A 17,195-nucleotide genomic window follows, 5' to 3' on the forward strand; every position below is an offset into this window, starting at 1 on the left:
ACAGATTTAATTTTGTATTTATTACATTTTTTATTTAACCAAGAAAGTCTGTTAAGAACAAATTCTTATTTTCAATGACGGTCTACCCCGGCCAAACCCTCCCCTAACCCGGAAGACGTTGGGCCAATTGTGTACCGCCCTATGGGACTCCCGATCACGGCCGGTTGTGATACAGCCTGGGATTGAACAGTGCAGTGATGCCTCTAGCACTGTGATGCAGTGGCTTAGACCACTGCGCCACTCGGGAGGCCAAATGACTGTTTAATGCATAATGACTGTTGAATTCATAATGACTGTTGAATTCATAATGACTGTTGAATTCATCAGAAAGTGAAGTATCACGACAGATCCATATGGTTCAATGTCAACTCACTCATGAACGATGCAGTCAACTCATTCCAGACTACTGGATGAGCAACCAAAGAGTTAGATATTGAAATGCCTCCGGTTATTAGGTTTCCGTTTGTCACTAACATTGCTCTTCACACATTCAAAATGGGGCTCTTGATATCATATTATAAATATTATTACACATTAAAAACAAACATGGAATGTTTTCTGTTTCTCTTTCTCCCCACTTCTCTCCAAATCCTTCCTTCCTTCCTTCCTTCCTTCCTTCCTTCCTTCCTTCCTTCCTTCCTTCCTTCCTTCCTTCCTTCCTTCCTTCCTTCCTTCCTTCCTTCCTTCCTTCCTTCCTTCCTTCCTTCCTTCCTTCCTTCCTTCCTTCCTTCCTTCCTTCCTTCCTTCCTTCCTACCTTCCTTCCCTCCCTCCCTCCCTCCCTCGCAACCTCTCCCCTCCAGCCCGTGAGGACTACTTAGCAACATTTAAGGGGTCAGAGTATTTCTGCTATGACCTGTCTCCCAGCCCCATCCAGTCCTCCAGCGATGAGATCACCCTGAGCTTTAAGACCCTGCAGAGGAACGGCCTGATGCTCCACACAGGAAAGTCGGCTGACTACGTCAACCTGGCCTTAAAGAACGGAGCCGTGTCACTGGTCATCAACCTGGGGTCTGGGGCTTTCGAGGCCCTGGTGGAGCCGGTTAACGGGAAGTTTAACGATAACGCATGGCACGATGTCAAGGTCACGCGCAACCTGAGACAGGTAACCTGGCAACAGCAGGGGAGTGGGATGTGGGAAGGAAGGTGTAGAGGGGGTTATAGAGAAAGGGAGGAAGAGAAAGGGATAAAGAGGGTGAGAGGGAAAGACAGGCTGAGAGAAAAAGGGTGTGTGTGTGAGAGCAAGAGAGAGAAAGAGTGAAAGAGGGTGTGTGTGTGTGTGTGTGTGTGTGTGTGTGTGTGTGTGTGTGTGTGTGTGTGTGTGCACTTGCGTGTGTCTTTAGCGTCAAGGCTGGGGGTACTATGGTGCTGCTAACTGTAGTCTTCTGCTGTTTGCCTGTGTGTGTGTGTACCAACTACTAACTACTAACTGTACTTACTAACCTGCTAGTAATACTAACTAACCTCCATCCATGGAATGTGTCATACTACTAACCTGTTGCCTTCTCCACTCCTCTCTAACCTCCACTGGCCTTCTACCTTTTCTTTTCTGGAAGTTGTTCTGTTCACACTTTTTGCTTTCCTTTCTCCCCGTCTCCCACAAAGCACTCAGGCATTGGACACGCTATGGTAAACAAACTCCATTGTTCGGTAGATACCATTCTAATCGTTTCTTAGTTTGGGTTTGTCTATTTTCTTTTTCTGAGCCGTAGAACAACTAAAAGTATACTAGAACAGGATGACAGCGGTTGGTACTCTACGCTTATCACTCCCCTCCTAGCCACACAATTTTTTTCTACCTTTCCTTTTACCTTTTTCCAACATTCACCCCATCTCCCTGTGGTTGATATGTAGGCGTGTCCTGATTGGCTCATCCCTCACTTGCACGCGACTGGCCGCTCCCCATGCATGGTACAACTTCATGGTGCCTCTCTGATTGGTCCATTAGACACAGAGAAAGGCCTACCCCCCCCCCCCCCTTTTTTTAAAATCCTAATCTCTCTCCATTCCTCCTCTGTATGCTGTCCATCCTGCTGCTGAGCCCAGGCTCTTCTGTTGTCATTTGTTTTCTCGTTCCTGTCTTCCTCTTGCTGTTGACTGCATGCAGAGAGAGGAGGCTGCATGTGTGTGGAATGACATGACTAACCCATCTAACGCTCTGTGTGTCCGTGTGTGAGTCCGTATGTGTGTCACATCATTCAGACCTGCTGATCTGACTAACTCCCCACTCCACACACTCACATACGCACCCACAATCTAACCCATCACCCCTACCCGCTCACACACTGTAACCCCCAACACCATCATCACTACTAACATCTTGTTTATCACTAAACTCAACACAACTAACCGCAATGACACCATTTACTAACACACTACAAACTACTATTCTACTAACCTGGAACTGACTACTAACTACTAGCTAACACACTAACAGCTGCACGCTAACTAACACACTAACTGACTGTGGCTGCTGAGCCTCTGTTGAGGCCTTACTAACACTTGCCTGATTTACCTGGTTAGCTACTGATGCTAATGCTATATAGTCAGGGTAATCCTTGTTAGCTACTGATACTAGTGCTATATAGTCAGGGTAATCCTTGTTAGTTACTGATGCTAGTGCTATATAGTCAAGGTAGTCCTGGTTAGCTACTGATGCTAATGCTACGTATAGCCACAGTAATCCTGGTTAGATACTAATGCTAATGCTAGCTATAGTCTGAGCTAGCTACAGTACACATGTTACTCTAAATTACCCAGTGGGTTAGCCGTTGTTGCTAATCAACAACAAGCTTGTTTGCGTTTTATAGAACCAATGTCCATCATTTGGTTGTACTCATGGCAGATCGATTACAATTGGTTGTTGCAAAAAGGTCAAGAGGTGTTGTGGATTCACTGACAAAGAAGACTGAGTGCTGCTTTTCTTTAGCATCAACGTTGCCATAGGAAGTTAAAACTCGACACATATCTTATTACTGCTTGAACTGGAGCCTGAAAATGATTGAAAATAGCATTTATTGGGTGACTAGATTCCCTAATGCACAATAGGGGACATTGATTTGGGGCAAATTCCGCCATCCCGTTGAGCTCAATCTACCCACTAGGGTTGGGTGGTATCCAGATTTTCATACCGTCATTCAGTTTCTGTATCATATCGGAGTATTTGCTATTACCGTAAGTGCACACACTATACACACTTTTTTTTTTTTTACAATTTAGTGCAACGGGGATCTTGATCCAGGAGGGGATTGAATGCCTCTAATCTGGGTACCAGTCTTTTTAGCTAACATTCCACTCCTTGCCACTCCATGTCATTGCCAAAGATACTGGCCTTTCGGCAATCTCAACGTTCAATATGTAGCTGGATTTGCTCATTGGTTGTTTGAAATAACATGAATATTTTCCATGACAACATGCCGAGCCTCAAAAATGTAAATAAAAATGATAATAAAATCAAAAACAAGCATTTAGCTGTTAGCTAGGCAAGTTGTTGTATTTTGAGGCTTAAAATCAAAGCAAATAGGTTTTGTGGTTGGAATTTCAGTAGCCTATATATTTAGTTTGAGGATTTAGACTTGAGCTAGCAACTTTTGACAGACTAGTTTCATCTGAACAAACAGAAAATGGTTGCTTAGCTACTGTATACCAACATGTTCCATGGAGAATAAAGTGACCAATATTTGGATAATCATTGTGATTGGAGGATAGCTGTGAGAGCTATCAATTAGTATTAGGATCAACTCCTCTATTCTCCTCGAGCTCATTAATGATAGAATGTTCATATTTGAAAATTGCAGAAAGGCCAGTCTCTTTGGCAATGGCAAGGAGTGGAATGCTAGAATTTCCTGCTGGAACCAAGAAGCTTGTTCTTGACATCTAGCCACTTAGCTAGCAAGTTAGCAAACCAAATGCAAAGCTGGATACCTGAGCTGAACATAATTTATTTGACACATCTTAGTTTTCTTAAAGGTATACTTATAGTTTTAAGCACCGGTGTAGCACACACTCCCGCAGCCACCGCAAGGCTGGGGTACCGCCAACGGTATGAAAATCGTACCGTCGATATTTCAAATTACCCGGGTATTTGGTATAAAGGGTTATTGCTTAAGCCTAACACCTACTCTCTTGCCTTGTGCTCGTGGTGATATTTAGGCAGAACAGCAGAGAAGTCATGCTTTTTGCATTCTTCAGAGTGGAAATACAGAATTGAGGCAATGAATCTACAAGAAACACTTCCCCCAATTCGTCAACCTACCATTGTCTGTGGATGAAATGGGGAGTTCCACATTTCCTCCATGCAATGCTCCACGCAAGAAGTATAAATTGTCTATTAGTCAGCTAATTTTAACTAGGGGTCAAGCAATGCTAAGCTAATACCATAGTTGGCAAAATAATGAACGTAGATAGCTAGCATGTACCTAAATATTGGAACTGACTGTTAAGATGCATATTGCCATGAGGAAATAAATGTATGGGTGAAGGTCACCCGCAGGGCAGAATTTATATGCATAGCATCTTGTCCATGATGCCCTGAGGGCAAAGGACTTCAAGCACAAATTAGTCAAATGCTTTTAGGGCAGTTTTATGTAATAATCGAGTTCAGGACTATACGATTTCCATGACTTGGAGCTTGACTCGGACTTGACCATTGTTGACTTGAACTTGGACTCGGACTCAAAGACTTGTGACTTTGTCAGGTAAGGTCCCTCCCTATCATTACATGTATATCCAGTGCAACATCTTAGCTACAACAGCAAATGTTAGGTAGCTACAGTATTAGCAAAATATTTAAAATGATAAACTTATCTTGAAAGTTTTTGGGACCGCAGCCTCTAGCACTAACAAGGGAATTGTAACTCAACTACAGCTTGAGTATAAAGGACACAGACTTGGACTCAGATTTGCATTTGTTCTACCTCCATGACAGATCTGCCCTGAGAACAGAATTGGTTCCATAATACTCTAACGAGCCCAAACCACCTCATGACACAGACAGGAAACATGTCCAAACACAGCTAAACCAATGACATCACAGAATAAACACAGTTAGACCAATCAAATCACACAAACCAAACACAGCTAGACCAATGAAATCACAGACCAGTCCCAAACAACTGACCAACCAATCCAATCCAACTGACCAACCAATCCACTGACCAACCAACCATAGCCAAGACCAGACCACCTCCCCAGACCCTACCAAGCCAGAAAGGGGCAGACTAATTCGGCTGGCTAGCGCGTAGCGCTGCATTTGGTGTGAGTATAGCGTGTCCTTTCCCTGTGCTTTGTTGCGTAGGTGACCATCTCTGTGGACGGCATTCTGACCACTACGGGCTACACCCAGGAAGACTACACCATGTTGGGCTCAGACGACTTCTTCTACGTGGGAGGAAGTCCCAGTACTGCCGACCTCCCTGGATCTCCTGTTAGCAACAACTTCATGGGCTGCCTCAAAGAGGTGGGGAGCACACACATACACACTAACACACTTGTACACATCATACACATGAATACACACATCTACATATGCAAATATCATTCATATACAGAGCTAGGCCTACAGGCTTATCTACACACTCATGGTCTCATACAGTATACAGTAGTAAGGGACAGAGAGATACACACACATTTGGCTGCGACACACAAACACACACACACATTTGGCAGAGGCACACACACCCATCCTCCCTCGTGCAGGTTGCAGCATCAGAGAGAATCAGTGATGAGTGTTGCTGAGGGAGCAGATGCAGCGCTAAGCGCTAACATGCTAATTAGCTCTGCCACCGAGACCCTCTATCCATCCGCTCTGCTCCAAAAAAGGGCCAACAGCACACACACACGTACACACATAAACACGGACATATGCACAAAAATGCATGTGCACACACAAATAAACAGACACATAAAAACTCACAAACAAACTGACAGATGATGTGCCAACAGAGTGATATCAGTGTTATTAGCGTGGGTGTATGTGGGGGGGGGGGTTCTTCTATAGTGGGGACCTAAAATCCCCACAGTTCACCACAACGATAGTAAAACAAGGAAAATGCTCCCTTGTGAGGACATTTCCCACATCCTCATGAGGAGAAAGGTTATTTAAGCTCAGGGGTTAGGTTTAGGGTTAGCGTTAGGGTTCTGGTTAGAATTAGGGTTAAGGTAAGGGTAAGCGGTTAGGGTTAGGAGTTAAGGTTAGGGTTAGGGTTAGGGAAAATAAGATTTGGAATGGAAATCTTAGGTCCCCACGAGGATAGAAGAACATAACGCGTGTGTGTGGTTGATTGGAACTGATGGTGTTGTAGGCAGGCTGCTGTCAGAGACACATTTACATATCTAATGTGATCATATGCTAATCCATGGGAAATAATTAAGATGTACGACTGAACACACTCGCATGACTGATCATCAGCCCTGTACAACATTTCATGCACACCAACACACAAACCCATGCACATACACACACATATATACACACAAACACATTCCTTCTCTCCCTCACACACACACGCGCGCACACATAAAAGGTTATTTCAGTGACGCGTTTTGCTGAGTTCTGCACAGTTCACAGACAAAGGTCTGATGTATGAAAGCAGAACGTTTGTGTGTGTGAGTGACATTGCAGCCATGAAAATGCTGCTCACACACTTGGAGACAAAGATGGAGAGAGAAAGCGGTTCTATATTGAACCCTAATGAACTGAAGCCTTGCACTGCACCTCATAAGTTCTTCCTCTCCTCGTCTCCTCTCCTCGTCTCCTCTCTTTTATCTAGACTGGTATGACAACGCAAGTTTGGAGGAAGCAACATGGCAGAGCTACCTGAGGTTTCGCTTCTTCTGTCCAACTAGCTCTGAACATTGTGACTGAAGGAGAAGAGACAAGGAGAGGGATATACCAGACTATTGATTGCTCTCTTCCCTTAACTTCTTACCCATGACCCTTGCCCTGACCCCTCAACCCTGACCTCTAGGTGGTGTATAAGAACAATGATGTACGGTTGGAGCTGTCTCGGCTGGCTAAGCAGGGAGATGCTAAGATGAAGGTAAGACACCATAGTTTCTTATTCACTGGTCTCAAATCACATCCTAACCCTTCAGTAGTCTATTGCTGCACAGCTCTATTCCTCGCTGTTTCACTTGATTTTATTCCGTCTATTTGATGTAAAATGTGTTGCATTTTAAATGCACTTCCCCATCCATCAGGTGAGCGGTATGGTGGCGTTTAAGTGTGAGAGTGTGGCGACCCTCGATCCTGTGACCTTTGACACCCCAGAGTCGTTTGTGGCATTAAGCAAGTGGAGCGCCAAGAAGGCGGGATCAATCTCCTTTGACTTCAGAACGACAGAACCCAACGGACTGATGCTCTTCAGCCACGGGAAACCACGGCAGCAGCAGCGCAAAGACCCCCGCACACCCCCCACCCTAAAGGTAAGGACACACACACATTAACCACACACCGACCCTCGCACCTAACGCCCCGTAAAGGTAATGACACACACACATTCATATCATATTGATGTTTATACTATTGTTGGTGTTGATGTTTATATTGTACTGTTTTTTTCTATTGTTGCCGTTACTGTTGCAGGTGGATTTCTTTGCCATCGAGATGCTGGATGGTCACCTGTACTTGCTGCTGGACATGGGCTCAGGAACCACCAAGACCAAGGCCATCGACAGGAAGGTCAATGATGGGGAGTGGTACCATGTCGACTTCCAGAGGGACGGGCGCTCAGGTATCTGATTCATTTATTTTATGTAACCAGGTCTAGGTGCCATCTATAATGTTTTGTGTTATATTTATTTCATCCCTATATCTACCTATACTTACACTATATATAGAAAAGTATGTGGACACCCCTTCAAAATTTGTTGTTTCGGGCTATTTCAGCCACACCCGTGGAAACTTCTAGGAGCAACAGCGGCTCAACTGCGAAGTGGTAGGCCGCACAAGCTAACAGAATGGGACGGGCGAGTGCTGAAGCGCGCAGCGCTTAAGAAAATTCTGTCCTCGGTTGCAACACTCACTACCGAGTTCCAAACTGCCTCTGGAAGCAACATCAGTACAATTACTGTTCTTCGGGAGCTTTATGAAATGGGTTTCCATGGCCTAGCAGCCGCACACAAGCCTAAGATCACCATGCGCAATGCCAAGCGTTGGCTGGAGTGGTGTAAAGCTCGCCGCCATTGGACTCTGGAGCAGTGGAAAAGCGTTCTCTGGAGTGATGAATCACGCTTCACCATCTGGCAGTCCGACGGACGAATCTGTGTTTGGCGGATGCCAGGAGAACGCTACCTGCCACAATGCATAGTGCCAACTGTAAAGTTTGGTGGAGAAGGAATAATGGTCTGGGGCTGTTTTTCATGATTCGGGCTAGGACCCTTAGTTCCAGTGAAGGGAAATCTTAACGCTACAGCATACAATGACATTCTAGATGCATCTGTGCTTCCAACTTGTGGCAACAGTTTAGGGAAGGCCCTTTCCTGTTTCAGCATGACAATGCCCCCGTGCACAAAGTGAGGTCCATACAGCAATGGTTTGTCGAGATCGGTGTTGAATAACTTGACTGGCCTGCACAGAGCCCTGACCTCAACCTCATCGAACACCTTTGGGATGAATTGGAACGCCGACTGCGAGCCAGGTTTAATCGTCCGACATCAGTGCCCGACCTCACTAATGCTCTTGTGGCTGAATGGAAGCAGGTCCCCGCAGCAATGTTCCAACATCTAGTGGAAAGCCTTCCCAGAAGAGTGGAGGCTGTTATAGCAGCAAATGGGGGGACCAACTCCATTTTAATACCCATGATTTTGGAATGAGATGTTCATGTAGTGTACCTGTTTAGCACCTGATTTGTCCTCATTGATTATATTTTGCTGCCAAGTGATTGTGTGGGTGGGAATTAGTCTGCCTGGGAACATAGACCATTTTTACCCGTATTGTACTCTTTTTGTTTATGACAATGACAGAAGATGAGAAGGAAAATAAATGGACTGAACTTATTCTTGGATTTCTCTCTTTTATTCGATTGTGTGTTGGAATTATCCCCAGGTCACTACCCAGCAAGCACATTTCATGGGTGTTGTGTGAACATACGTTTTTGATGTCTGATTTGTTCTGGGAACGAATCCATACGTTTCCTGACCTGTAAATCCGTTTTTTAAACGTTCTGAGAACAGAAGTGAAAATTTTGCCTGTTCAGGGAACATTCGTTTTAAGGTTGCAGGGAGGTTCTGAGAATGTTTTACTCTGGTTCCTTGAAAGTTTTCCTGGGAGGTTTTATTAAATCCCTGAGAATGGAAATTATAGGCTAGTTGGAGGTTTTTGAATAACTTCCTTAAAGCTTTCACTGAATGTTTCAATAAGATTTTTAATAAAACTGCTAACTCCAAGCACAGATAGGACACATGGAAATTCATTTCCTTAGGCATTAATCATGCAAACACATGTATTTTTTATTTTGATACGGCATCAGTAAGATTCAAACCAATAATCTTCTGTTCTTTATAGATGGAATTAGTCCATTGCGCCACCAGGATGGAGCTAGCATGCCATGTTTTTTACGCATACAAAGCTTTTCATTTTATTCTATTCAAACAGACCCCATTTCTAAGGAAACAAGCACTCTTTAAGATCAGTTGTGGACAATTCTCTGACATTTTCTTGTGATTTTTATGGAATGTTTTCTTAACAATTTGAGAATGTGACATTTAATAGAACCACGAGGAAGCCTGTAGGAAACATTATGCTGACGGACTGAAATTCCCACAAAAGAAAATTGTTTCTTAACGTTCTCGGAACTATTTGAGAACATTCCCAATGTCAAACCAGTCCAACATTTTGAATTAAATGTATCCATGTTTGAACTTTTAGGAAACATTAAAGTGCCTAGTCACTTTAACCCTACCTATATGTACATCGCAACCTCATTTACCCCGTACCCCTGCACATCGACTGGGATGTAATGCAATACTCATTATTGTTATTCGTTATTCACTGTGTATTTAGTCCTTGTGTCACTATTTCTATTATTTTATTTCAATTATCGTTAACTCTGCATTGTTGAAAAAGGACCCATAAGTAAGAATTTCACTGTTTGTCTACATCTGTTCCCAGAAAGTTGTGGGAAGGTTGTATGCAAAATAATCATTGGACAACCACGCTCTCACCAAGCTCTAAGAAACATATGGTTCTCAGAACGTTATGTGCTAGCTGGGTAGTAAGTGGCATCATAACCTTTTTGGTATTTGCCATTACACAAGGCAAGTAAATTAAGATAACTTCTTTATTTACAATGACGGTCTGGCAAGTGGCGAGGGGCAGAGAGGAAAGGTCTCTTAACATTTACATTTGAGCCATTTACCAGACTCTCAACTTACAGTCAGTGCACCCTACTCATTGACCTCCCTTCACCCTAACCTGCGTGTGTGTGTGTGTGTGTGTGTGTGTGTGTGTGTGTGTGTGTAGGTACTATCTCAGTGAACTCACAGCGTACAGCGTACACGGCTCCAGGGGACAGTGAGATTCTAGACCTGGATGATACTCTGTACCTAGGAGGATTACCAGAGGATCGCCAAGGACTCATCTTCCCTACTGAGGTGTGTGTGTGTGTGTGTGTGTGTGTGTGTGTGTGTGTGTGTGTGTGTGTGTGTGTGTGTGTGTGTGTAATCTGTCTGTCTCTCCTCCTCTCTATAGGTGTGGACAGCGTTATTGAACTACGGCTATGTGGGCTGCGTGAGAGACCTGTTTGTGGACGGTCAGAGTAAGGACATCCGTCGTCTGGCTGAAGTTCAGAGGGCTGTAGGGGTTAAACCCTCTTGCTCCAGAGAGCCTCCTAAACAGTGTCTGTCCAACCCCTGCCAACACAGCGCCACCTGCAGGTACTACTGTACTACTGCACCGCCACTTACTCAAGTCTACTGTCTACTGTAAAGGACTACCTGCACTTTTAACTGAGTTTTAGGCAGAAAGAAGACATTATCTAGACATATTTACAAAATGTATGAAAAAAAATGATAACAAAAATGTTTTATAGTCACATACACCGGAGAGGTGCAGTGAAATGTGTTGTTTTACATGGTAGTATGCGCCGCTGGAGCAAATGAAGGTAATTAGGGTTATGTACCCTGCTCGACAGATTTTTCGCCTTGTTGGCTCAAGTATTCGAACCAGCGACCTTTCGCTTACTAGCCCAACCGCTACCTGCTGCCCCGTTGTCAATAAAGCACCTTGAATTTATATATTTAATTTAGCACACGGTTTTATCCATATCGACTTACAGTCATGTGTGCATATATTTTACGTATGGGTGGTCCTGGAAATCAAAACAACCCTGGCGGTGAACGCGCCATGCTCGACCAACTCGACCAACAGGACCCTTCGCTAAGCCCCCGCCCCAGAATTTTGGCCAACCAATCGCAGCGCTCCATTGGATAACGACTGTCGCTAACCAAGCTCGAGTACGGCGCCTAGGACAAGCTTTAGTGAAGGGGGAATTGAGGAATTCCAGTGTATGTAGTCTGTAGTCTGATCTACTCTGGCATGCCCCTTGACTTGACACTTGACCTTTAACCCTAACCTCTGACCTCTGCAGGGAGGGCTGGAACAGATACGTGTGTGACTGCTCTGGGACCGGATACCTGGGACGGGCCTGTGAGAGAGGTGAGCGGGTGGGGAGAGACAGAGGGATGGAGAGAGGGGGAAGGAGGTGGTGTTATTTAGTCTCTGGTTTATTAAAGCATTGTCTACTGTATAGTTACTTCCCCTGAACAGCCATACTGAACCAATAAAACATATAAAAAGAGACAGACCGAGAGAGATGGAAGAAGGTAGATTGAGTGAGTGATGGATGAAGTGAATCCCTTAGAGACTTATGGGAAAGATGAAGTGAGAGACAGATGGAGAAAAGAAAGATGAGTCAGAGAGGGAGGAGAGCGAGCATGTTGTCATGGTGAAGCAGCTGATTCTGTTACCATGGTAATTCATTTTCTTGCCAATGTCTAACAAACACACACATCTCAGATCTGTCCATAATAGGGAGATTAAATTGAGAGAGAGAGAGAGAGAGAGAGAGAGAGAGAGAGAGAGAGAGAGAGAGAGAGAGAGAGAGAGAGAGAGAGAGAGAGAGAGAGAGAGAGAGAGAGAGAGAGAGAGAGAGAAAAAAAAAAGAGACTCAGTAACTGGTGGTTCAGTGGATTAAAGGATGGACAGATGGAGAAACAGATGGAGAGAGTGATTTGCCATGTTTACTCCTACCTGCGGTTCTACCTCTTTCTTTCTCTCTATCCCTCTCGCTCTCTCTCCATCTCCCTCACTCTCTCTCATCTCTCTCTCTCTCTTTGTTCCCAATATTCTCTCAGATCTGTTTGTTTCTTCAGTTTTATTCCAGAGCAGTCGTCACAAGGACATGTTCAGACATACTGCCTTCATTATCATCCCTCCTTCTCCATCTCCCTCTTTCTACCCCCCTCCTCAGTCTGGTGCTCTGCTGAAGTGACATTTTAGCGTTTCAGTTAGTCAGCTGTTTCGAAATTACTCAGGTGTGTGTGTATGTGCACTTGTATGTGTTAGTTAGTTATGTTATCGTGATGTAACAGGCTAACCTCCAGTTAATGACGATTCATTTGCATTTTAGCCAAAAGCTTTTCTCCCGCTCTTCCACTCTCTTCCTCTCTCGCCTTCTCCCTATCTCTCCTTTGCTCTATCCTTCCTCGCTTTACTGAACACTCCTCTGTTCCCTCTGAAATTCACTCCCTTATTCACATTCATACACACACAAACACACACTGAGCTCATTAGTATTCATGAGGCCTCTCTCTTCCTGTTCTCTTGTTTTCGCCTCCAACGGTCTTCCACCGAAACAGAGATAGGAGGAGAGAGAGAGAGGAGTGAGAGAGAGATGAACGAAGGATCAGAGAAAGGTAGAAACAGAGAAAAAGGATAGAACCATCTCTCTCTCAGCCGTCTCACGGGAAAATAAGCAGCTTTCAATTTTATTTATTTTCTGGCATTTAAATCAAACTGGAGACACTGGCTTGATTTGGTCTCATCTGGACTGGTCTGGACTGGTCTGGACTTGTCTTTTCTTGTCACTGGCAGATATTCATGTCTTCTTCTGCTTCCCTCCTTTCTTCCTTCCTTTCTTCCCTCCCTCCCTCCTCCCCCCCCTTCTCTAGATGCGACCATCCTGTCCTATGATGGTAGTAAGTTTATGAAGGTCCAGTTGCCTGTAGCGATGCACACCGAGGCGGAGGACGTGTCGCTACGGTTTCGCTCCCAGCGGGCCTACGGTGTTCTCATGGCAACAACATCACGGAACTCAGCCGACACGCTCCGACTGGAGCTGGATGGGGGCCGTGTCCGTCTCACTGTCAACCTAGGTACAAACACACATATACTGTCAACCTAGGTACACACACACACATATACTGTCAACCTAGGTACACACACACTTATACTGTCAACCTAGGTACACAAACACACATATACTGTCAACCTAGGTACACACACATATACTGTCAACCTAGGTACACAAACACACATATACTGTCAACCTAGGTACACACACACACACATATACTGTCAACCTAGGTACAAACACACATACACTGTCAACCTAGGTACACACACACACATATACTGTCAACCTAGGTACACACACACTTATACTGTCAACCTAGGTACACACACACTTATACTGTCAACCTAGGTACACAAACACACATATACTGTCAACCTAGGTACACATACACATACACTGTCAACCTAGGTACAAACACACATATACTGTCAACCTAGGTACACACACACATACACTGTCAACCTAAGTACACACACACATACACTGTCAACCTAGGTACAAACACACATACACTGTCAACCTAGGTACACACACACATACACTGTCAACCTAAGTACACACACACATACACTGTCAACCTAGGTACAAACACACATACACTGTCAACCTAGGTACACACACACATATACTGTCAACCTAGGTACACACACACATACACTGTCAACCTAGGTACACACACACATATACTGTCAACCTAGGTACACACACACATAGACTGTCAACCTAGGTACACACACACATATACTGTCAACCTAGGTACACACACACATACACTGTCAACCTAGGTACAAACACACATACACTGTCAACCTAGGTACACACACACATATACTGTCAACCTAGGTACACACACACATACACTGTCAACCTAGGTACACACACACATATACTGTCAACCTAGGTACACACACACATAGACTGTCAACCTAGGTACACACACACATATACTGTCAACCTAGGTACACACACACATATACTGTCAACCTCCGTATACACATACACACACTTTTAATCAAAGCACACACACATACACACATATTGTTAGCCTAGATGCACACAGACACTGTCAACCTAAGTACACACACAATCTGAGAACAGGGTGCACATATACATTTACACCAAAATCTGATATTACACATACACAAACACTCACATCCACACTATTGTGCTGTACTGTCTGTCTGTCTGTCTGTCTGTCTGTCTGTCTGTCTGTCTGTCTGTCTGTCTGTCTGTCTGTCTGTCTGTCTGTCTGTCTGTCTGTCTGTCTGTCTGTCTGTCTGTCTGTCTGTCTGTCTGTCTGTCTGTCTGTCTGTCTGTTGTTGAACAGAGGGTTGGTCCTCACGGTCCGAGGCTGCATTCCCTGCTTACTCCCAGATGACCACTGCACCCCTAAGATCACACACACACACATGCAGGGGTGTGTGTTGGTCTCTGGCTGTAGCATCTGCGTCTCTGCTGTGGTTGACGACACCCGACACACTGAGGTATTATGGGAACCATGACCTCTGACCTCCCATGAGCCTCTGCTCCACCAGGGGCGGGATTTGGTACTCTGTTGCTAGGTGATGGAAATATGGGGCCACGTTGACCTCAGTGTCCTGATGTTATGGATGTCATGGTCACTGAGGCCATCACTCTGACCAGAGTAGCCAATGACACACCGGTTATACTGAAACCTCTCACTCTCCCTCAGCCAATTACAGAGCAAGCCAATTCAGAGATCAACTAATCTTATCTGCTGGATTCACTGTGCTGTTATGCCATTTGCTCAGAGCAGATTGCAGAACGCCATATCCTCTGCTCTGATTGGCCCGTAACCCCCTCCCAGCTTGCCCCCAGGAGGTGGGGAGAGTGTGTGTTCTCAGTAAGGTGTGTAGCGTGTGTTGGTGTGTTTGTCCCCAGCGCGTGGTATTCTGTGTTTGTGCAGCGTTAACCCTCTGCTCTGCTCTCCCTCCAGACTGTATCAGGATTAACTGTACCGCCAGTAAGTCACACCCCATCTCACACTACCTCTCAGTACGTGTGTGTTTGTGAGCGTGTGTGTGTTAGTGAGCGCGTGTGTTTGATTGCGCGTGTGTGCGTTCATGGATGTGGGACTGTATGCTTCTTCTAGAATCCAGGGTTACTAAGGCAGCCATTTTAGAGAAAAGGCAAGAGAGAAGAGCGAGAGAGGAAAGAGGGGGGTGGGGGGTGTTAGTGAAGGAGGCAAGGGGGGAACAGGAAAAAGAGTGAGGTACAGAGGGAAGACAGAGAAGAGCCAAGGGAAAAGAGAGAGTGAGAGACAGAGATGTACAGAGGAGTATGAAGGTGTGGAGTTCCATCACGGTGATTGACTGAAATCTTCTTAGGGCTTCTGGGTAATTATGTCTCCTTCACGCTGGAAACAAAAGACTCTATCCCTCCATCCCTTTACATCCCTCCATCCATCCCTTCCTCTCCTCCCTTTGTCTGAGGGCTTGGTTTGTCTGGATGTTGTTTTCGTGACTTGAGCTCTGTGTGTGCGTGTGTGTGTCCTTTCACCACGGAAGACGACTCTATGACGGTATCCTGGTACTCTCAAAGGGAGAAGGTGTTGCCATAGGAACAATACTAGCCGACTTTCTTATCTCCATCTGCAGTATGTAACATAATGCTTTTTATAAGCATATAAACCTTCAAATGGATTATGATTTTCTAATGATCCTGAGTTATCAGCCATTTTGAGTCTAAAATACTGCCATAGAAAGAACTTAATATTCTGAGTTGATTATAAAACATAACAAGAGTTCATACCACTCAATAACTCAATGATAATGTCACCATTCAGTCTATGGGCGTGCAAAAGGACAATCAATTATATGACATACATTTGATTTGCATAAGTTCCATAGACATTGGTTCCGCAATTAGCCTCTCTTCCATGACCATATTTCATGTCCTGTGAGTGTGTGTGAGTGAGTGTGTGTCCTGGCTGTTCTCGAGTTGACATGGATCACTGCCTCATACTCACATAAGCCCATTCACCCCATCTCACACACACACACACACACACACACACACACACACACACACACACACACACACACACACACACACACACACACACACACACACACACACACACACACACACTCAGGCAGTGATCCATGGTAACAGGATGAGATGCTCATGCCCAGAGCACAGCTGAGACTCCTCAGGGGAGCCCTCTGTCCTCTCCTGAAAACTAATCACACCTAACACACCTCACACACACACTCACGCATGCATGTACACACACAGAGAGACCTCACACATGCAGCAATCTGCTATGTGTGTGTGTTTGTGTCTGTGTGTGTCATGGGGCTGACATTTCCCACAGCAGAATCTGTCAGGCTGTTTACCTCTCGCCTTATCATCACTCTTATATGTCAACCCCCCCAGCCCCACCCCCCCACACACACACAGACTGACACGCTGGTCTAGCCTGGCGAGTTTTCACTATTTCAGAGAGAGAAGAAAGACTGACAGGGGGAGACAGAAAATGAGGAGAGATGTACAGAGACAGAGAATGAGAGGGGGGATGAAAGGACTGACAGAGAGAGAGACACAGAGAGAGAGATGGACAGTAAGACAAAGAGGGAGAGAAGAGGGGAGGGAAAAAGAGAGTGATGGATGGAGAATATTCCTCCTGCTGTATGCCAGCTCTACATCAAGCCCTTCTAGCTACAGGGCTGAATATCTAGTGCCACCATGTGGCAGAAACGGTAGGACTCTATGGCAGGAGACATGGGTGTGTGTGCATGCCTACCTGTGTGCCTGTGTGTGTGTGGGTGTGTGAGGGTGTGTGAAAGTATGTCTAAGGTGTTTGTCTGTGTACAGGTATG

The 17,195-nt window shown here is 45.0% G+C and overlaps 1 pseudogene; it reads left to right on the forward strand.

Moving 5' to 3' along the window:
• Positions 1-17,195, forward strand: part of LOC106589402 (neurexin-1a-like) — a 95,910-nt pseudogene that overhangs the window by 18,299 nt on the left and 60,416 nt on the right.

Source organism: Salmo salar, chromosome ssa28, assembly GCF_905237065.1.
Source record: "Salmo salar chromosome ssa28, Ssal_v3.1, whole genome shotgun sequence".
NCBI lineage: Eukaryota > Metazoa > Chordata > Actinopteri > Salmoniformes > Salmonidae > Salmo > Salmo salar.